We start from the raw sequence: 23,311 nt of genomic DNA on the forward strand, positions 1-23,311 counted from the left end.
CAAGGGTTAGGTTAGAGATCTTGGTAGCTATCTTTGTGACAAAACCATGTGAAAGCAGGTTTTAGGTGGGTGCTCTGTATGTTTCATTCCTTGTAAGGTAGTGAAAACCCACATTTCAGTAAAATGGTGTTTACTGCAGAAAAAACAGGACCAGAATAAATAGGTATGATTTGAACAAAACTGATCACTCAACAGCATCTACATAAGCCATAGTCTCTAATCCCTGTTACTAGCGAATCTTTTCTGAGTTCAGTGGTGTTGTTTGTTTTACTTCCCTAAAAAATGCACGACGGGAAGAGGTATGTTGATAGTAATGTGCTGTGAATAGCATGAAGGCATTCTGTGCACAGCATATCGTATCATCCATCATTAAGTTTTTCTTCTTTTCCTTTGCTAATGCCAGTGAATCAAATATTTAAATGCGTTTGTAAGTCCTACATGCAGCTCTAACAGTATGGTGAACAGGAAAGAAACAGATTGCGTAGTACAAAATTAGGCTATAAAGTGCAATTTAAGCTGGAGATTTAGTAATGGACACAGAGCAAATGAACTCAGAAAATTAACATTAGAATTTGCACTTAAAATGCTCCCTAATTGGCACCTCTTGGGATACGTTTTGAACTCACCCAACATGATTTTTTCATTTTACTGAAAACAGTCAGTTTGGGCTGACAGCACCTGGGTCAGAGTGAATGAGAGATGATGATGTATTTGGCAGCTTTTCGAGTTGAGCACTGACAAGTCTTGTTCTCTAAAGAAAAAAATCAAAACATATCAATCCACATGCTCACTGTACTGAGCAACTTCGTTGTCATATCTTTCAAATTGTTTTAATGTTTCAGCACTGCAGAATTGAATGCGTAACAGAAGGAGACAACTATCTGCAGTTTCACTTTGTTGAAAACAACTACATAAGGAAAGCAGAACATAACTAGCAGAGTCCTGATAAGGTCATGTCAAACAAATTAATAGGAGACGGAAAAGAAAAGCTTCAAAATCGTTCTTTTACACTGATAGTCCTGCTGGGATGGAAAACTAGTTGGGCCAGCCAGTCCAGTCCTTGTCTTGCCTTAGTGCCTTCCATGTCCCATGGGTCCTGTGCTGCCTGGCCCTTGGGAGTTCATTTACTAATCCCTTGCTGGGGTGTTTCTGCGTGTGTGCTGACCTGATCTGCCATCCAGGCCTCATTAGAACTGCTTACTGACTCTGATCCAAAAAGCTACCTCCTGCCCACTCTTCCAGATGGGAGAAAGACCCGACAAGAAAAACATCATATTGGCTTAATGTTATTTTTGTGTGCCGAGTTACTTGGTTTTCAGAGTGAGCTCTCAGTGCGCAGCATTTCCAGTGGCTCTGCAGAGCCTTTAACAGCTGGAAACCCGCCGCCTCTTTGGCTGGATGTGCTGAGACACCAAACAACCTCAGGCTGATTCTTGGTAGTAGTTTTTGCATCACAATACGTAACGCTGCCTAGCTATTGTTCATCACCACCGTAGCCTCAAATGGACTCCGGTGGTGCTGGCACAGGGGGACCCAAACCCACAGGTAGAAGAGTGAGGAAATCTTGCCCGTTCCTGTTGGTAGCCTAGTTTGGGGATAAATGCCAACAATGTGTAAAGACCTTATTTCAAAAAACACAACTTATTTCTGGGAGTGGCAGGACCACTTGAGCTCTCATTGCCTGTCTCTGCACTGGCAGACCGGAGCATGTGCTCGAAGCCCCCCACTGCAAGGTGATTTCCAACCTCAGCTAAATGCTACAGACCCAAGCAGTTCCTTTAAATTAAATTCTGGCTTCTAGATTGGATCACCCACTGACTATACAGGAATTTTGCCCTTTTCTTGCAGTAGTACGTACAGTTATATTTGTGACTGTTTGAAATCTGTTAGAGGAAAATAGTTTTGAATACGAATATGTAATGTTCTCTCTGCTTCAAATGCAAGGGTCTAAGCTTCTGCTGCAAAGAAGCATTCATTAATATGGTTGATCTCTATTGAAGGACTTCATTTAAATAATGAAGAGGATGAGTTTCCTGATTTTTGCCACTGATGTTTCTTGTGAAGAAATTGAGAGTCAAGGGTGAAAATAAGGATAGCTGTGTAAAGGAGAGGCTATCCTGACACAGACTTGCAACAAGAGTATCTGTGATCTTGGATCCTTTCATTCTGCCTCATTTTGTAAAATTGCCCAAGGATTACTCAGAAGTATATGAACTGTTTTTTTTAGAATCAAACTTTTTTTTTTCTCCACTGAAAATCATCTAGTCAATAGGTTTGTGTTTAAATATAGCCTTGTTTGCTTCCCTGTAACCTGTTGCTTAGTTCCACTGACTAAATGTCCCGAGGCACAGTCTTCTCATCCTTTTGTAAGTGGAGTCTACTTAATTATTTACCTTAGAGCAAAGATGTTACAATTATAGCCTTCCCTTTGTGTAAGTAACCAAGCATCTCTTTGACTGTTATGTTAACTGTTTAAGAATTAAAATATCTGGGTATAAATCTGGCCCCTTTATTCATCTGAATTCATGGGGTTGCATTGCTTAGCTGAGAAGAGGTGATTTTATCTGATAACTGCTGTTTTACAGATCACATAGGGTGAATCTGAAATTCTGATTAAAGGAGTGTGGGAAAGCATCTATGCATTTGTTTTTTCAAAGGATTTCTGCGGGCATGGGATCTGGCGCTCTCTTTTTCTTCCGTAATGATTTATAATTATCTCCCTTCTATCCACAACAGCATGTGTGAAAAGAGCTGCCACTTCTAACAGTTCCCAATCCTGAAACCTTCCTGCAAGTTTCCCTGCATTTCCTAGTCCTTTCCCTTCTAGCAAAGAAGGAACTGGAGTGTGTTCCCCGTTGTTTGCAGCAAGTACTAGTTAAGTATTCACCGTTATATATCCCCGTTCGCTCAGGCGGGGAGGGGACACTGCAGAGATCCTGCTTACACACATCTACAAGCAATCCCCATTGAGTAAATTAGTGTTTAAAAATCATTAGTGTTTCTATTGGTCTGCTCTTCTGGCAATCAATGCTTTTTGTGTGTGTGCATGTGAGTGAATGAAAACAGTTTTGGAGCTTTTTCTATAAAAAACGCACAAGTGTGACAAAGCATCTTGTGTTGGAATCTCTCAAAATAAGTTCTCTAAGTGGCTGAAGATTTTAAATGCCTCATTTTCCAGTTTTAATTGGGACAACTGGTTTTCGGGCACTACAAACTACAGTTCGGGACCTGCAGGAAATGAGGACTCAGCACCTTGGGAGGACTGGTCCCTGATCAAACAGCGCTGGGTTCATTGAAATCATTCTCTGTGCTCATGACATCATGCCATGCTTTTCAGTCTCGAGGTTGTTTTTTGTATTTAGTATAAAGGTCATGTTAGGATTAAAAACAATGAACAGCTCACAGCGTGTCTAGTGACCCTGTAAGAGAAATGGTAGCGCATTTCTCAGTAAAATATACATGTGCTAAGTGCAGTGCTGTGTCCGAGAAGTGGAATTTTCTAATTACGTAGTCATTTTGAGAAGGAATGTGCTTGTTAGAAGCAGGCCAGGTGTGCAGTTGTGATGGGAGTTTGAAAATGCTGTGTAATTACACACCTTGCATAATATAAAGTTTACAATAGCCACACAATTGATGCAGCAAGATGTAACTACAACAAGTTAGTGTCTAAAAGGACACCTGTAATCTAGCCTACAGCTATTACAATTATGTTGGAAACACTGCCTTGTGTTAAGATTTATTGGTGTGTTAAAGTTGCCACTATTCTGAAACAGAAAAATCTGAGAAATACTTTGGAAAATGATGTGAATAACACATTTTCAATGACAAATGAAAGTTACTTGAGGAGTCTTACTGTAGTTCCCTGAGGGAAGAAGTCACAGTAAAATCACCTTTATTCAAATACTCCTCAGTTCAGTAATTAGGTAGTACTTTCCCGTCAATTATGCTCTCACATTTGTGAGAACTTGCATAGTGTGTGTCTGTCCTAGAGATGATCACCAAAGCTTTACCACTTTGCAAGAAATGAAAACCATCGGAGCAGATTTTAAAAGAGGAAAAGGCAAAGAAAAATATTTCTGTGGAAGCCCTCGTGTAAGCTAATGCAGTTTCCAACGTGCTTTGTTCGTAGGGTGTGGATACTTGAGCTGAGATCGGAGGTTTACCCCCACGTTAGTGAGAACTGCTTCTGTGAAGGTGCTGTGTGCCAGTGCAGTGCTGCTGAACACCCCCTGCAGCAGCGGTAGAGAAGCAGAGGCTGGCTTTTTGCAGCCACTCCTGTCACAGGGTGCCTGTGCTCAGCTGCAGCGTGACTTGGGAGGACACAAGACCTGCCAGCCCCGCCATCACCCCAACTCTGATTCTCCCGACCTGCGCCTGCATCTCTGCGGTGCCCCAGCCCTGTGCTGGGGGCTGCAGGAGCCCTTCAAAACCCCCTGTAGGCGCTTTGCCCTGTCCCTGTCACTGAAGGCCTCTCCTCAAAGCCACCCCGGGGAGCTCCGTGGGCACCCGCAGCCAGGCAGTGACTCAGGGCCGGGCGTCCCCGGGGACACGCCAAGGCCTGCGTGGGCTCTACATGTTGGTGTGGCTGTGCCGGGGCAGGCTGCTGGCAGTAGGGGCTGGGAGCCACAGCCACGGCCATGCCCGGGCAGGTCACTCACTGCTCTGTGCCACTCACACCTCGAAATGGCGTGTGTGTGCGTGCAGGTGTGTGCTACGTGCACCTCAGGGCTGGTGGAGAGAGCCTGTCCCCGCACTGGCTCCTAGGGCAGCCTTACACTGCAGGCCAGGGTGGCTTTTGGGGTCGGTGTCTCCATAGCTAAAGGCCTTCTGCAGGCCCTGATCCACATCAGGCTGTTTTTGTCCCTTCTCCTGCAGTCTTTTCCTCTCTCATCACTCCCAATTCACTGTGATGCTCTGTTCATTTCAACTCTGTTATTGTTTAGGATATTCAGCCCATACCTGTCCCCTTTCAGCCATAAAACTGGGCATGCTAATTATACCAGAGGAGAAAAGGAGTCTATTTGAGGTAGGAGGTTATTGCTCAGTTTTCCTGATTTATTTGCTGCCGCTCTGTGAATAATAGAATGCCTTCAGGACAGGAACTGAGACGGAGCAATGCTCCCAGCATTATTTCCTTCCCTAGCTCTTTAAACCACCCACCAGCTTTCCATGCCTTGAGGTAGGAAGGAGCATGCTGCTGGTGACCGACGCTCCTTGCGCTGCCATCGCAAGCATGCAATTGTTGGTGATGATATCAAGTGCTCGTGAAGAGGAAGGCACATACCAGAGGGGTGACATAATACAAATAAAGGCTCTGTGTGCTAAAGGCAGTTAGAGGCAGGTGTAGCAGGTGGTTTGAGGAAAAGAAACAGAGCACAGCCTCGCACAGCACCTCCTCTGAAATACAACATAGCAAGGAGACGGCAGGCAGTACCAGGTGCTTGCTGTTCACAGAGATACAGCCAAGAAAAACAAGTGACCAGCATTTGTCACAGGCTTGGGAAATCCAGGTGCCCTGGGCAATGCGTTAGGGGCATTGCCAGGTCTCCAGGAGCTGAGATTGCTCCGAGCAGGAGGCGGGGACTTGGCTGCGCAGTTAGATGATGGTCCAGATCCATCAAAGGGGAAAAACGACAAACAAAAAATTCTTCTTCATAGTTTAGAAGGAAGTGTAAAATCTGGTGTGACAAGTTGAGTAAAATAATGGTACAGTAGGGACGTGCAGTGCTTGCATGCATCCCATAAAAAGGAACAAATCTGTTTAAATTCTCAAAAAGAGAGGTGACCTGGTTACAACGTATGTGTACCTCCCAGGGCAAGGCACGGAATACATGTTTCTAATCTAGTGAAGAAAGACATAGGAAGCACCAACAACTGGAAGTGAAGTCAGACAAATTCACCCTAGGAGTTAAGCTTTCAGTAAAAGGGCTTTTAGCCTTGAAGGAAAAACAAAACAAAACAAAACAAAAAACAACTAAGTGAAATGATTGCTTCTCATCTTGGTCAAGAGAATGTCATTCTAAAAGGAGCATTTTATTCAAATACAAACGAGTGGACTTAAAACAGATTTCAACAGATAAGAGGAGTATCTTAAAATTAATGGGTGGCCTGATAGCCCTGTGTAACTATCTGTGGCTGTCCTAAATTGGTTATGGTCTTAAATAAATTATATAGACATGCCAAATTGGAATAGCAGACCTCTGGTTCTCTTCCTTTGCCTGCTCTGACTCATACATCCTCTGTAAAGACGTCTACATTTTGGGGGTGGAAAGGGAGTCCTGTGCCTTTAGTTTACCGAACATGTCACACCAGATTTTACACTTTCCTGTATACTGTAAGAATTCTAAATCTAGCAGTTGTGGCCAGATTCCAGTCCCTTTACATCATTTAGGTAGATAATTTGTTCCGCTATGTTTTTCTTTCTTCTCAGCTGTACTTTCTCTTTGAAGCCTCTAGCTACTGAATTGGGAAGGTAAATTACAGCCTTTCTTGGTCCTGAATTGTGCCTCTTGTTTTGATTTTGGAAATCACAGAATTGATTCATTGCAGGATGGCTGGCGTTCACATGGGGAAAGGAGTGGAACCCCTTTTCATAGAAGCTGCTACATGAAAATTGTCGCTATACTTAAGCATGATCTTTCAGTACCCCCTTTCTTGGGGCTCCAGGAGAAGCAATGTTTTCTCTGTGACACTAAGTGCAAAAAAGGAAAGTGTACAGCTTTCAACACGTGCGCTCATTGTCTTGCTGTTGCTTCTTTGGTGCATATGCAGGTTTTTAGAGGTTGTCATTCCTTTATGGTTTACGTAGTTACAGATACCCATGCGGGGTTGTGCCCAATCAGAATTTGGCCTTTGATACTTGCTTTGGAATAATAAATATTTGTTCGTATCAGGGAAATATTCTCTGCTCATAACAAGACCACAGTGAAGATGGGCAGTGGGTCTGGGGGTAGGGAAGCTCTGGACTGGGGGTATACAACCAGACTTTTTTTAGGCTATTTTTTTTTTTTTTGCTGTGTTTTGTTTATTTTGTCATGTACACAGTCAGATCTCAGTTTTGAAGCATCTGGAATATTGCAGAGGTAAGGGAGTTGACACTAGAGCGGGGAAAAAAGGGCTTTGGGAAATGATGGGCATTTTCTGTCCTCAGAGGTGCATGGTTTTAGTACGTGGTTAAGTCACTGGCTAGTCACAGTTTTGGACTGCTGCATGGCAAAGTTTTTCATCCAACAGATACCTCTGTGGTACCCACCAAATAAGGAGAAGATGAAAGATGATTTTTAAAAGAAGAAAAGCAAAGGAAAATCTCCCCCTTTTCAGAACTGAGCTGGAGGAATTAAACCCTCTCAGGCTTTCCTTTAAAAGGAGGTGTCTTATCCAAGTCACCCTAATAGAAGCACGGGGAGCTGCAGAGTCTTTCTCATCTGCTCAGTGTGAAAGTCCACTTAATGCTAATTAATGCCTGTTTGTGATGGACGCTTGCAAACCAAGGTCTGGATTTTGTAGGTGGCAGCATTATGTTATCAGTGTGCATTTCTGAGGAGCTGCTGGGGACAGATTTATGCCATCCATGTATTTTGTATCTCACACTTATTTAGATTCTTCTGTCCTAAACATAAATGTATTTAGAAGAAATAAAAATGCAAACAAATAACTGGTTTGTGTTTCGTTAGCAAACAGAGCAGGAAGTGTGGATGTGCCCAGCAGGCTCAGGGGTTAAACCTCCTCCCTTTAATTTTTACAAAGGGTTCTCAACATCCAGAATAAACAAAACTCAGCAAATTACTCCTTTTGCTGTGCTCACTTGTCCAATCAGCCTTCCCTCTTATATACATTCTGTTTGAAAAGTAATTTAGGCAACTGGGAAAGTGCCGTGTGAGATGCAGAGGAAGTCTTAACCACTAGGAATTAACTTAAAATGTAAAGCTCTATAGTATACAAGTAATGTGACCAAGATGTTATTATTTTAGTTTTTCTTAATCAGTTCAATAAACTGGCTAAGACCTGTAAAATATGCTTAAGAGAAGCTTCTCAAAATGATTACTGGGAGACAAAATAAAACAAAGTATTTTATCTGTGATGGAATGGGGTTTGTTCAAAGAGCCTGTGTAGAAGTGGTTTTGAACATTGATAATCTTGTGTTAGCTCCTGCACATTTGGAAGGAGATGGGTACTCCAGTGAGCAAGCTGTTAATGAAATATTCTCTATGAATTAAATATGATGAGCTAGATGCTATGCAAAGTTTTCAGAAGAAAACTTGTTACAGATGCAAACGAAGTACTGAAGTCTCTCTGCAGAGATGGATTTAATGTTCTCTGGTCATTAAGCAAAAAGTCTCAGATGGAGCATATGTTGCTGTGATGGACCTTCAGTGGTAAATTCAAGTAGGCTAACGGCTGGTAGGGGGAATGGTTCCAAGAGGAAAGGAGGGATATATGTTGGATTAGGTCAGATTATTAGTATTCGTGTTCCCTTCCTCTGTGTGCATGTGCTGTATTGCAAATACACTGAAGTCTGCTGCATTTCAGGCCAGGCACTGCCATCCCTCACCCCGTGTTCTTGGGCTGTGCATGGGTGAGGGAAGCTGCCAAGTATCCAGAAATTTTGCACATGGGAAATTTGCCTGGAGGGACATGACTTATAATTGCCACATTCGTACCCCTCCGGCAGCAACGGAATTTGGGAATTGGACTAGGAAGATGTATAATTCCCAATAAAGCATCTGCAGGGAGGAAAGAGCAGTGTGGTCCAGAGAGGACAGGTTGGCCCAGCAAAGGGGATGCTCTTCGAGGTGGCTCAGAGCCATCCCAAATGCTTGCAGTGACATTCCTGCCAGCAAGCAAAAATAGGAAAAAAATAGAAACTTCTGAAAGGAGAAAAGAAATAATTAGAAAGAAAATGAAAATGAGGATACCTGACTGTGGATTTGGCAGGCAACAAAGGAATCCCAGCTGGACAAAGGAAGATTTTGTCAAAAGACTTTTTCGCCAGAAAGCATGATTTTAACAAAACTTTGATATGATCCAAACAACCTTGTTTTCTTACGAAATTGTGAGGATTTTGTGAAATTTTATGTAGAGAAAAAAAAAAAAACAGCATTTTTAATTTCAGATTTTTCCTTAGAAACATAATTTATATTTAAAAATAAGGTAAAACAGACAACATACAAATGAGAGATTCTGACTCCATTGAAACAAAATATTCTGAATGACTAAATTAAAACTTTGCTCTGGAATATACCCAACTCTCAAGTTTTGTTGCTGTTAATATTTTGGCTTTTTGTCCTGATCCTAGGTTATTATTTTATTTAACTTAGATATTTTGCCTTATGGAAGGTTAATTTTCAACTAGCCAGTCAGAAACTGCACTGAGTTGGTCCAGTGCTGTTGAGGCCCTACATGCCAGCAGCTTGCTTTTAAGGTTGTTCTTGAATTTACTCTTTCGCTCTCACCCAGATCTCTTAACATAGCAGTTCCCAACCATCTACAAAGGAGCTGAAGGCACAACAGGAATCAGTTTAATTTGTTTCTTTCAGAGGCATATTATGGGCTGCAGTGGGGTCCTGTTTCTAATGCTCCTCTAGAGCTCAATATCAGAGCCGGTTTTACTTTCTGCACGGGCTGTAACATGGGGTTGAAAGTTAATGCACAGTCTTGTTGGCCAGCAGCTGTCTTTGCTTGTATTTTCAGCAGGATTTCCTTGTTCCCCCAGCTCACCATTCATTGATCTCTTATTCTCCCAGCCAACGTACCGTAAGCAAAAGATTACTTGAGCAGGTGAAGTCCAGCAGAAATGTCAGGCACACACTAGACTACGTAACCAGTCACAGCTTGTCTCACAGGGGCTGGAGCTATGCTATAGCTGGGGCAATGAGTGCTTGTAATGTAAACACCTTCTGCACGTCTCCTAAAGCTTTGTATATATATATATTTTTTTTAAGGTACCTCCAAATTAAAAATTTATTCAGCAAATAAACCCCATAAATGAGATACCATTTCTATTCATTTATCTTGTAGGAGGAACACATAATTATTGCCCATTTAGGAGAAAAAGCATGCCAAACATCTGGGATACCGCCTCTACTATTCTGATGTGTGTTTGCTTATTTCTCAAGTTGATATTACTGTTTTAAGCTATTTCAGTTATCCATGTCTGAGGTCAGACATAGCTCACAAAGCCTTGAGGGAAGTGTGATGGGCATTGAAGTAGGTCTTGGAGGACTTCGTGCAGCCCTTGGGTGACTCATTGTGCATCCATGCTTTAACAGGATGCTTTTCTTTGTTTGAAAATTTACATTTTGTTTTCCACATCAGGCTTTATTTCTGCTTGAAGAATTCTACTCTGCCATGGTTTAAGAAGTCTCTTCCTGCTTGCTGCTGGCTGTGCAATGCCCAGTGAATGAATTTTGATAATTTCTGTTAGGATTAATTAATTAATTGCAAATGTCTTCAGGCTAAATTGTGTGTTTGCATGTCAGGATGCTGTTCATAATCAGCAAAATCACTTAAGGGCTTGACATTATGGATGTTATATGGAGATTGTGAGAGGAGCACATTCAATCTATATTAGTCAAAACTTTCTTTTCATTATTTATAAACCAGTTCCTATTTTATGAATTCTCATGCAGCAGGAAGATAATTCCACTAATTGAGCCTATTTGATGAAATTACATATATTTCTTTTTCTTAATAAGATTACTCCCAAATGTGATTGGGAAGTAAGCTGTGGAGGAAATAAAGATCCATAGTAATATTTCAGGGTAGATGGGACACTGCTATCCCAGATGAATAAGCACTAATAAAGCATTTTATGAACTTCTGCAGCCTGGCTACACCAGCTAGGTGAGGGTCACAGGATACATTAGTAAAGTCGGAGAAAGATTCTTAATCTGGATGCTGTTATCATCAATCGACCCATAAGAGTAAATTGTAAGGCACATAAAGGGTTTTATGCATTTATTTATTTTTTCCATTTATAAACCTGAAAGTTTTGGTTTCTCTCCTGATCCTAGATTATTGTTGTGTTTTGTTTTTTAAACTGACATGTTCTGTCCCATAGTCTATTGAGAAATCACACGGAGTTAGTCCAGCAGAGGTGAGGCAAGCTCAGCTATGCAAAGACTCTCTGGTCTATAATGCAATTAGAGGCGGCCTTTCTGAATGTCTTACACCTGCATTTTGAAATCTTCAGCTAAAATCCCCTTGGCTGTGAAACCATTGTTGCTTCTGCTGAAATCACCAGTTTTCATGCACCTTGTAAAGGATTCTGATTTCGTTGCATCAAGTAATTGCTTATGGTTCTGATCTGTGGTATCTTGCTGTCTCTGTCCCACACTGGATTTGTTTTTATTCTTTTTATTTTATTTTATTTTATTTTTATTTTTTCTCCTATTTCTGAATGCAACAAAGCTAGACCCAGTGTGTCACCAGTCAGCTGCCAGCTCATCCTCAGCAACTCCTGGCAGGACTGGGCTGGCTGCCTTTCCTAAGGAGTAACACCATGTTTATGCTACTTTCATTTCACAAACAAAGAATATGAATCGAAAGCAAAAGAGAGGAAATCTGCAAGCAAGATACCTTGCTTGTTGCTGTCTCTGTGGCTTTGTCACCGCTGTGTATGCTCAGGCTGGCAAGGACAGTTCCAATTCCTGGACAAAGGCTGAGGAGCAGCTCAGATCTCAGCAGGTCAGCATGGCTGTGCAGAAACTTAACAGCACCTGTAGAAAAGTTACAGCTAAACAGCTTTCAAAAGGGAAAGTAAAACAAAACAAACAAACAAAAAAGCACAAAAACATAATGCCAATACCACTAAGCTTTAAGAAAACACAGAACAATACAACTGACTCTGCTTTCCATCGAGCTCCTGCACAACCTTATTGTCCATGAGCCATAAAAATTGCAAAATATGCTCTTGTATGGACTGCCCAAGTGCACCCTTACCTTCTGTTGCAGTCACAAGAACTTTCTTCATTGCACAAGAAATGATTTATTGAAGTGTTTATCAAAACAGATTCGTAACTTACACTTTTCATGTTCAGTGATGTGGTTGAAATGAGGTTCAGACTTGGCATTATTTATGTTTCTGGCTGGGTATTTTGGTTGCATAACCAGGTGCGTGTGGAAATCTGGCATGCAACAAAATGCTCTAAGCACGTGTGAAAGTGCAACATGTGGCTGTTGTGATTGGATGGTATTTATAGGTTATCTGTGTTAATATTTATGATTTTTGGTGTTGCCACAATAACAGAAAAAACAAAGCTTTACCTAATTAACTTAAAATCTGTATTCCAATAAACTAGCCTTGTCTTGGCTTTTGATAACCACATTGAATGTAAAATAGTAATGCAAAAGTGCCTTTAAAAAAATGAGTCTGTAAATGTTCTCTTTCCAAACACTTTAATACAGGCTTTCCATGAGCATTGTAGAAAGAAACTAGGTGGAAAAAATGCATCTGTCATAGAAACTGTGTATGTCATTGACTAGAATTGGCCAGTTGTGCCTGCAGTTATTTGACTTACATGCATGTTTTTCTTTTATACAAGTGGAAATTAGGCACGTACTGCAGGTATGTTGGAGCATATATTTCACTAAATAAAAAAAGTGTATGTAAATAGATGCCATAGTAAAATCTGCTATTAAAATTCAGGGTTGAGACAGTATTCCTAGATGTTCTCCAGAGATAGGAGAGCTCCGGAATGCAGCATCAGGGCTTGACCTCCTCCCTCTCAGCTCTCTAAAACTTGTTTTCCAACCGTCAGGGCTCAGGCAGGCAGAAATGGGTGGAAAACCTGCTTCTTTGCTTGTGTGGTGTAACAGGGCTGGAGCAGTGCAAAGGGCTCCCAGTGAGGGGAGGATGCTTGCAGCACTAGTGCTGCAGAAGAAGAACACAGAGCTGATTCCTGAATGCTTGCGTTACAATCCCACAGACATTAAATAGTGACAGAGGTACAAGGCCAGCGTGGTAGAGAGAGCCCTGGGCTAACTGGAGGTGATGCACAGCTAATGGCCCTGCTGAGCCTGGTGCTGATGGGTTTGCTCAACGTGAAGAGGTGTTAAAGCACCGCTGGTGCCTGAACTGCCCAAGGCCAGAGGATGAAAGCAGTGGGCAAAGCAGCCTTTGCCTGTCCTGCTTTGCTGCGGGCTCAGTTCTCTGGAGGTAGGGTATGAAATTTTCACTTCAGGGGATGTTCTATGAGAACACCGTCTGTGGGAGATAGACAGCCCCTGAAATCAGTCATCCTGATAAACACTGGTTTCCAGTGTATTTCTGGGGCTGCACTCACTCTGGTTGCTGACTTAGAATCTGGGGGCACAGTGTTCTGTTCTTCCCCATCCTTCACATTTTCGCCTGAGCCCACGGTAACTTGGGCTCCTCCACGCTGGAGGAGCTGAAAGGTGATCTTAGTCTGAATCTGGATCACATTCAGAGTTAGGCCTTCACCCTTTAATCAGTCCCCATTTGTAAAATCCCATCTTCCACATAATTTCACAGGGTTTTTTTGTTTCATCTTGTTGGCTTTTTTGTTTTGTTTTGTTTTTCTTTTTTTTTTTCTTTTCTCTCTTTTTTTTTTTTTTTATTGTTGGACTTCATCTGGTACAAAGGTTTAAACTACAGAAGTAATTTAAAATATTGTGGCATTTCCTTTCTTAATTAATCCCAACTGTTTTCCTTGGTAGTACAGAAAGTATCAGTATTTGATGAGGACATTATGCCTTCATCACTGGGGCAGTGGATTCTTCCTGCCGAGTCTGTAAACAGCAGACAAGCCACAGAGTTCAGCCTTCATGTTCTGGTTTTCATTAAGCCCAGACTAGAGGAGCACCCAGCTGTGTCTTCCTGTAAGGTCTGTCAGTCTTCCAAAGCTTGTTAACATGCTAATATAAAAGGAAATAGGGCTGACTTCAAGGAATTTACAACTAGTCTTAAACTTCAAAGACTGGAGCTACATCTCTTCAATTCAACAGCAACAACAACAAAAATCCTATAACAAAGTTCTCTTAGCCTACAAGACATGTTCGATGCATACAGATCTGTTAAGCCGTAATGCACGATGCCACATTTTTTTGTGGAAGTTGCAACACAAAGCCTCCTGCAGTTGTGAAACTTTGCTCATAGCTGGTAGGTTTGATCAGAGACAAGATAAATTGCTGTCCAGCCCACAGATAGAGTATCGGGAACGATGTTGTCAATCTCTCCTTCCCTAAACCTGTTTTCTATGTAAATGTGGGTAGGTGAATCGGGCTCGAACAGTAGGCAGCGTTCTCAGGTGGTGGAACTTGGACAAACTCCTGTGACTTCAAGGGAATTCCTCCTGTTTGTAACAGCTGAAGGTTGTTCAACCCAGTCTGAGGAGACATCTGCGGTGTGCTCACCTGGAGCTGTCCCATCGAGGCTGGTCACATTCTGTCGCTCTTCATGGATAGAGAGCACAGCTGTGTGCAGGTAGCGTGAGGCACCTTTGGAGCTGAAGAATGGCTTGTTGTTCTCGTTCAGCACGGACATGTGGCTATGCAGGAAGGTTTACAGAAATGACACAAGCATTCGGTGATCCTTTCCCAGTCTCTGGTGATTTGAGGATCAGGAACATCCTGAAGCAGAGCTGACATCATTTATGGCTAGGAGAAGTCCATTAGTTTATCTCCCATTTCTATAGTACAGCACTTCTTTAGTTATGGGTAGCTTGAAAGATTAACTGCAAATGCTTCTTTCACCCTCGTGAATGCTCTTGGCTCCTGTTGGAGTCTACAAGAGCTTGCAGGAACTCAGCGAGAAGAGGCCACACACTCCCAGGTTCTCAGACCTGGGATGCTTTTTCACCAGTGCTGGAAGGAAGATGCCACTTTTATCTTCTGTAGATCAAATCTCTGATAAAGGAAAAACCCCTGAGATAACCAATAATGCCCGTTATTTTGATGTTAGAAGAGATTTCCATTAAAATTCTCCTGGAAAAATCTGAAGAATTGAAATGCGTAGAAATAAAGGTTGTTTCACAGCTGAGATATCTATATACTGAAGTGCTTTGGCAGGGAACCTGAGCAATAAACGTGTCAGATGACACATCCTTGAGTCATTTGAGGAGATTTCTTCATGAGCTTATTTTTTATTGAGACTGAGCTCTTTGTGTCAAAGAACTATGAGAATTTTTGTAACTATTCAGTTGACCTCAAAATTAGTTTCTTTGGTCACCCAGAGATATTCAAAGCAACTCAATGCAAATAACAATAATAAAAAAAAGACAAAGTAGCATATTAAACTCAGCTGTTATTCACACTGTTCCTTCTCTGACAGCTTGTTAAAAATGTTGGTAGAATAGGTGCTACTGTTATACTTTCGTTATTCGGTGCTAATTAGAACAAACTTACACGGAATCAAAAGTAGTTTCTAAAGGGAGCTGATTGTTTAATAGGAATTAATTGAAAAACCAGACCACAGCAGTGAGGAAGGCCACAGGCAGCAATGGCACATGTTCGGAGTCACTTACCAGCCTGCTCGGTGTGTGCCATGAGGGCAGACGAAACACCGGGGGTGAGAAGACTGCAGGGCACCGGTGGCTGGGCTGGTGAACAAGCAGGAGAGCAGTGTCAGGGCTGGCTCCCACCTTCCTTTTTTTTCTTGGAAGAGAGAAAGCAGAGACCTGTAAGGTTCTTGTGTTTGCACACTGACTGCCAGCTGGGCAGACGTCCCGTACAATGCTCTTTGCGGGTCCTTTCCCATGTGCAGCTGGACCATACATGACTGCAGCTCCTATCACCAATGGCTGAGTCCTCCCAGGCACAGGAGTTCCTGTTGTCTCTGCTGCCTTGCACTGGTCTAGCTGGGGTCTCTGGAAAATAACACCACCCCCCAAAAAACAGGTTAGAGTTCTTAAAGAAACAAATTGCCCCATAGAGCCTCCACTTGAAAGTAAAGCTGGGCATTTTTGATCGTTTTCTTAACAATAAAGCTAGCCTTTTAGGCAGTGATGTGCCATTTTTTCTGATGTTCTTGAAATTCCTGTTTTAAGAGGAAAAATGACAGGAAAGGCTGCATCAGTCTTGTCAAATTTCTAGGAATGGAGCTAAATATGATATGGTGTGTATCTATTGCCTTCTGCCAAAAGCACCTCAATTTTGTCAGAGAAAAATGGTAGGAGACACTGTGCCATGAGCTGATAAGGTCATATTAAATCAGCTGTCTATTGAGTCTCACATATTTTATATATAGCCATCCCCTGAGGGGGTGTGGATGTGTTCAGACCCTTGGACAGCTAATAGTGCATAGGTGATGGCTGACAAGCAGAGCAAATCAGCTAGAAGGGAACTGCACTTTTTTATTTCAAAAAATGCAAATTTTGAAAAAAAAATGCAGGAGGTCAACTTTGAAGGATCTTTTAACTACTACACTTTTTTTTTTTTTTATGCTAAGATTAGCTTTTAATATTTTATCAACAATGTGAGTTAATGCTCTGTTTTAACTAGTGTCAGAGCACATTTGAGAAGCTCGGTCTATGAACCTTACAAGCATTATTGCTAAAAATCATCCATGAGTTTTGCTCAAACGATGGCTGGCCTAGCACGTGGAGCTGATTTCTCACATGCTCGTGGGCTTTGGAGACAGAGGACGCAAATCAAGTATGTGGGATGCCTGCCCTGCAGCGCACGTGCTGTGTGGTCAACTTGCACAGCTCCAGTGTTGGAGACATCCCAGCTGCACTGCGCTTAACGAACACAGCACAAGTGCAATGGGCTGTACGTATCCTTAAGATGTCAGATCTACTGCACACTCAGGGTATGTTTTATACAGCCTGTTCTTGAGCTGTTGCTCAGGAAGGGCTGAGATTGACACCCAAAAATCCCAGGAGAAGTTTCTCCCCTGATAAAGCGTCCAGATGGATAAAGAAGGCAGCAGCAAGGAAGTCTGGACCCATGACTGATTATATTGAGTGACATAAAGCAATTGGACGGCATCCAGAAGTGCACTGGATGAGCATTGGCATTATGGTCACGAGCATTTGTTAACAGCAGAGAAGTTTGGACCAAAACTGTAGAGTCCATATCTCAGCTGAGGCACTGGAAAATTGACACTAGTTTGGGAACAGCCCCCCTCCCCGCAGGAGGAGTAATGAGGAACAGCAGGAAAATAGGAAATTAGCGTTAAAAAGGAAATGAAGATCCACAGCAAAGTTATTAAAATTATCATAGAATTTGCTTTGGAAAAAAAAATGTTGCTTAATATAGCCTTAAGAATCTGGCACATTCTCGATGATGTTAATCCATCTGCTGACATTTCATCTTACTCTTATTGGTTTTGCTTCCAGTTTTTTGATACCTCAAGCATTTTAGATGTTATGTTATTGAAGTCATGGGTCTTGTACAAAACAAATTACCCCATAGAGTTAATTGCACCCATCTCACTCTTTATCTTGTTGAGGTGAACTTCTTATCTGCATTTCATTGTAAAGGAAAAAAAAATCTTTTATAGGAAAGAAACAAACACACAAAACAGGAGCAGAAGTTGATCACCTCTTGCCGTTTTCCCAAGAGCAAAATTAACAAGATAAGCCATTATTACTTGCCAGTTATTATGTGAACCCCAAATAAACTGTTACCTGGATAGACCTGAGGAAACCCTGCACTTTTGTGGAGAAGTCTGTAAAAATTTCCTTAGCTGTGTTATTCATTGGAGGGTGAAGTTTGAGATTTTTTTTTAGCTGGGCAGCATCCTTGGCAAAGAAGGATGATATTTAAGCAATCATGGCACATTTATCGCGCTTCACAGCTTCGCTGTTGCACTTTCAAATTCTGACTGAAAGCATCTCAGTTTTCCAGTCCTTCCCTTTTCTGTCTCCATAATCTCTGCGCTAGCAGTCATATAGAATTTCCAGATTTATTTTACTGTTGCAATACTTTGAATGTTGATTTTTGTTTGTTTGTTTTGTTTTGCCTTTCCTGCTTTTTTTTTTTTTTCTTTCTTTCTTTGTTAATTGCTGCATTGTTGTGGACAGAGTAATTCAAGCAACCAGCAGCTTAACGGAGTGCGGTGTGTGCATTTCTCAAGGTGGATCAGATTCCCTCTTTAAAACAAGCATATGCTTGTGTGCAGTTATGCTCATGTAGCTTTGCGGTTAATGTCTATAAGTTATTTCACTTGATTGTGAATGTATAGATTCACTGTTGGAATTGGTGGAGTGTGTGGATTGGGGAAGTCAAGGCAGTAGGGGAATCTGTGGGGAAAACCCAATTGACTGGCTTACATGAGACTTCTGAAGACTTTTTCCTTAATTTCTTTGTGTTTTCTCTTTTGCTTCAAGGTTTTTCTTTGTTTGTACGTGTTTAAATAATGTCTCAAAAACATATGCAAACTAGCTGTCTGGCTAAAGATTTTGAAGCACACGGCAGTGGATGAAAGTGGTTGGAGAACACAAAGGAGCACCTACAGGGAAAATGTGCTTTTGCCTCCTGTCCCATGGCTGCCAACAAGACAAACCAGAAGTCTGGGGCTGCTGAAGCCAAATGCAAAACTTCTCGCACTGTGGCCAGGATTTCACCTCAGGTGAAAATACGTATCTGACACAGGTCTGAATCCTCTCTTGGTTGTAAGGGTGTCCTGCATAGTTTGCTGGGCTGCTTGGTGGGATGCAGCCCTAACCTAGGTTATGGTCTGGGTCGGTTTCCAGCAGTAGGGTGGCCAAGAGGCATTGCTAAACCTGGGCCTTAGAAAGATCGACTCTGCACGCTTCACGTAGGTTTTCCTTCTTCCCTATCATCATAGGCTGCTAAATTAGAAAGCTCTTACAAGATCCAGCTTTGTTAGAGAAACATATTCAGATAAGGAGGAATTCAGTGATTTATTCACCGGATGATACTGAATGAATGGTGTCTGTTTTCTGTGTATGAATCATAATTGACTTTATTATGATGTTCTCAATGTATTCGTTATTTGAACTGATTTCCTGATTCATTCTTTGTCAGTAGATTGGTTGCCAGCAGTTCACTGTGGCTTTTCCAATGTTTAAAATTTAAGCTCTTTGTAATAGATATCCAAGTCTTATGATGTCCTTCTTTTTCCTGATTGGAAAAATGGGCAGGGGGAAGGTTGTTGCAAATACTAATTATGCGCCTGAATTTATTTATTTATTTATTTATTTTAATGCTTTGAAACACTGTTTTAAAATGCATTCTCTCTAGGTAAAATGCACCTTCATGCAGCTAACTCAAAACCCGTGCCCTTCCCATGTCCTGATCAAACAACATACCAAAGTCTTACGTGACACACATTTTGCTCTGGTATTTGTGGAGATTGATGTGTAGGAACTCACTTGAAGAATCAGGTTGGAAAACAACTTGAATGCAGTGAAACAGAATATTCACAGACTTATTTACAGCTTTCTCTCAGTTCTAATAATAAGTGCAAGTGTGGATCATTTGAGCTGCTTCACTCTGTTTTCAGCTCTGCAAATTCTTCAGGGATTGATTTCTTTTTCGGTAGGGCTGTGTATTGGAAAACAGGATGCTATCAGGCTAAGTTCGCCTTGCACATGTACAGTGTTGATCTCGTACCATGTAATTAAGTTGTGACTCAGGAGACTATCTGCAGCCCACGCACCAGTTATCTGACCCTCTGGAATTCTGCCTTCCTCCAAGCAGCACAGTTATGTGGGCTGACAACATGCTAGGTGTTTCGAGGATATTCACTTTGGCTGAGTTTTTTGTTCTGTTTATTGTGTAGATTTATGCACAGGTAAGATTTTTAGGGCATAGAGTATATTATATGAATGTGAAATGGAAGCTGATTACTTTTTTTTTTTTTTTACATCAGCATCCTGAGGCATTGCTCAATTTAACTTTCCCAGTTCTTGTCCTCTCGAGCTGATCAGCTGCTCCGTGCATGCATTGATGTCTGCAGAACAAAGTCTCACCATTTGAAGCACTTCTGGGTTAATCATTGTATTTCCCTGGTCTTTCATTTGTTCATTTGTGGGTTAACAATAATATGTAAGTGGTGTTTTGTGAAGTAGGATAAATAAACCTAAGTATAGCTCTGTGTGATTGTTGGGTGGGAACAGAAATACAATGAACTCTCAATCCAATTAAAAAGTCGTTAATATTTTTCTGCTGCGTATATGTAACGGGCAATTGGAATGGATTGAGAGTTTTGGTATTTGGAGATAAAAACAATAGTACCTGCTGCTATAGTGGAGTCTTTCCCTTTGCATTTTGTTTAATTGCCCCAGAAGGACTTCTAAAAAGCCTTCACTGAAAGGACAAAAAGCTGCAGCTCCTTGGAGTGTTCCTGACTCCAGGTAGTAAGTGTTCATTTGATTTTGGAAGCAAGTTCATGCGTCCTATGTCTCACCGTCCCTTCAGGGTCATCATACTTAAGGAAATTCTTAACCAGAGAGGAATAGGTTGAGGCTCTGAGGATTATCATAGTCAGTGATGCTCTGAAGTACCGTATTAATGCTCTGGGCTTTACATTCATGTTAATTCTGGGATCTCATAACCCATTAGCAATTAGTGGAAAGTCAGCGTGTCCTGTGAGGTAGGTATTAACTCTCTGCCTGGCTGTAGTGATGGCTAAATATAGCAAAGCTGCTGTGCATCTGCTTTGTGAGGGGTTAGCCACTGACCATTTGCATTAACAGTCAAAACTTTTATTAACAAATATTAAGCAAGTTTTGATTAGAAAAATCATTAGCGGATAAAAAGGAATAAGTTAAAAAAGTAATTTAGAATAAATGTACAAGAGGGTGTTTCCTTGACAAGTTAGAACAGTCATTGCTATTTTCGTCTTGCTATCCAAGATGCTGGCGAGGAAAGCAAGAGGTGGGGAGAACGCAGCCGCTAGCAGGGGGCTCGCACACCGAGCGGGCAGTATCAGTACCTGCCCCAGCTCTCAGCCATGCCTGCTCAGTGGTAGTTTCTGAAGGACCCAGGATGTTAGGCTGGAGTCAGTCTCCAGTAATGCTGCCCTTGCAACACCCTAAGAGTAAGACTCCACTACAACAGATGTAACTGGAGTTTACTCCATATACAGATGCCCTGTGAGAGCTCAGGAAGCTTTCAGATTCCCTCCTGTACAAGCTCCTTGTGTTGGGTTTCATGGCTCAGTCCCAGTCATCCCAGGTACGGGATCTCTCCTGCCTGAATCGTGACCGATCCCATTTACGTTCGCTTACACGTTCAGCTCAACTTTTTCTGTAAACAAAGGAAAGAAATCCATGACAAAGCTCTCAGCACTCTTTTTTAATAACAGCATGGTTAGCTATCTTTAAAATCTGCTGAACAATTAAAGACATTCACAGAAACAGCAACGGCATTCCTCCAGCCCCGAATATCAGCAGCGTGCAGCACGTTACATAACCACCGCTGCTCCCAAACCAGGATGCTTGGATCAATCAGTCTGTAGGTAAAAACCCTTCAGATTACTACTTGCAGGAAAGGGCTTTCTGAGCAATTTTGGAGAGCAGACTGTTAAAAAAAAAAAAAAAAAAAAAAAGCCTGAGAAATGACTTTCAAACAGAAGAAAATCTCACCAATTGTTAGATGAATTGCAGGGATGAATTCAGGCAGGCCTATCCGCTCTGCAGGAGCAGAAAGGAAGGCACAGAAGATGTGGCTGGTGGTGGGGCTGGTGGCAAAGCAGGGGCTGCAACCCCGGTGGTGGCCACGAGCTGTGTGCTCTGTGGTCCCTCTGCAGTGGTATGCTTCAGCCAGGACATCTGCATCCCATGACAATAAAGAGAGAAACTGTGGGTATTTATATGGATAACTTTAAAGGCAGGTGGATTTTTTTTACTGTTAAATGTACAGGTAATTTGCATAAATAATTTGTAAGACAAAGTGTAAATGACGCTCAGCTGAAGTGACCATTTTGACAAGCAAGTGCAAACATTGTCAGAACATTGGCAGATCTGCTTTGGACAAGACTGGGTTTGACAGCTTTTTCTGTGTGCATCTGGGTTTTCTTGGGGGGGGCAGCAAGGGGGAAGTGTTTCTTTTATTTTTTTCCCCCTGTTTTATGGGCTACTTAGGCATATCACATAATAATTATCCAATTTTTTATTTTTTCTCTACCTAACTCTGTAGTTGAAGATACTAAAAAATAGTGTGCAAACCAGAAAATCCTTTTTTTTGTGTTTGTTGTTGTGTGCAATACCATTTAAACAAATGCAAGACCATTATGAAGCATGCAATGCTTGCTCTCCACCATCTGACATAATAATTTAGCTCCAGTTAAAGGTGATGACTTTGAGAGAGCTTGCAAGATGCCTTAACCCAGTGACAGATACGGATGATGTGGGTTGGGAGTGAGAGGATGAACATTTTAAAATTAAAGGAATACTCAAAGTAATTCTTATTTCATCTTAGAATGAAAATGGTAAAATTAGAGGGTTTACATGGCTTGATTTTTGGAGATTTAAAATTCTCTCAACTTAAATATAAAACAAGGAAACTCAGGTGTTCCTCATTTTAGTGTTTGTCTAGGCCTATAGATCTTTTTCTCAACTTCCATCCTTCTTATGTTACACTCAGTTTGGGCAGAGTCTTTTCCTTTCCGCTTTCTCTTTAGCTCTCATGCAGCCCAATGCTCCCAGGTGGTGGTGGGAACCTTTCCTATAGCATTGAAGTGTGCTGGAAAATCAAAAGGTGAATCCCAACACACATCTACTTGCACTGGTGTAAAAGGAGCCCCAGAGAAATATTACTTTATATCTAAATACATATATATATATAATTTAAAAATAGAATGCAAGTGAGGATTGGACATCTAATGGTAAGTAGCATGTTGGGAATTTAGAGGATCAGAAAAATGTGATTATCTCATTCTTGTACTGCACAATTAGTGTGATGTCCCCGGGTCTAGTGTCTTTTTAAGGTCAAAATATACAAAAGATGGATGGGTGTAGAAGCAGATTTTCTGTTGACTTCTGTAATAATTTCACCTGTGGACCATTGTTTATCACTGTTCATCTTGACCATCTGCATCTGTTTTAATAAACAGAATATTTAAGAAACTGTTAGAAAGCTAACCCAATTTTCTTTTAATGCATTATGTAATTAAATCTTCATTGAGATGTGAGAACTGTGCAACCACAAAAGAATTAAAAAACAAAAACAAGAGTGATCATATCTTTGTATCTAGAAGCATATTCAGGATAAATTTGCATGCAGAAAGAAAAATGTATGGTCAGTTAAGTATGAGACCATTAGAAAAAAACAACAAAACAAACTATCCCAAAGGCCTGTCCTGCAAATATTAACAGGTGGGTAGGATTACAGAAGTGAATAGCTCCCTTACATACAATAAGATTTCTCTGCCATGTAGTTT

The 23,311-nt window shown here is 41.4% G+C and overlaps 1 protein-coding gene and 1 long non-coding RNA gene across 20 annotated transcripts in view; one reads left to right on the plus strand and one right to left on the minus strand.

Moving 5' to 3' along the window:
- SPO11 (SPO11 initiator of meiotic double strand breaks) overlaps window positions 1–23,311 on the plus strand; it is a 326,125-nt gene that overhangs the window by 61,175 nt on the left and 241,639 nt on the right. Inside the window, exon 4 of one of the 19 annotated variants that reach the window (XR_011101813.1) lies at window positions 19,799–20,172. The exons of the other annotated variants lie outside the window; for them this stretch is intronic. The gene's annotated coding sequence lies outside the window, so the exon portion shown is untranslated. Of the gene's footprint in view, window positions 1–19,798; window positions 20,173–23,311 lie in introns of those variants that run through there. 19 annotated transcript variants of the gene reach the window in all.
- LOC137865190 (uncharacterized) lies at window positions 20,848–21,805 on the minus strand. The gene is made up of 2 exons (XR_011101818.1): window positions 21,516–21,805; window positions 20,848–21,177 (listed from the first exon to the last, which is right to left on the minus strand). It is a non-coding gene; the product is annotated as an uncharacterized lncRNA (long non-coding RNA).

Source organism: Anas acuta, chromosome 16 (genome assembly GCF_963932015.1).
Source record: "Anas acuta chromosome 16, bAnaAcu1.1, whole genome shotgun sequence".
Classification (NCBI taxonomy): Eukaryota; Metazoa; Chordata; class Aves; order Anseriformes; family Anatidae; genus Anas; species Anas acuta.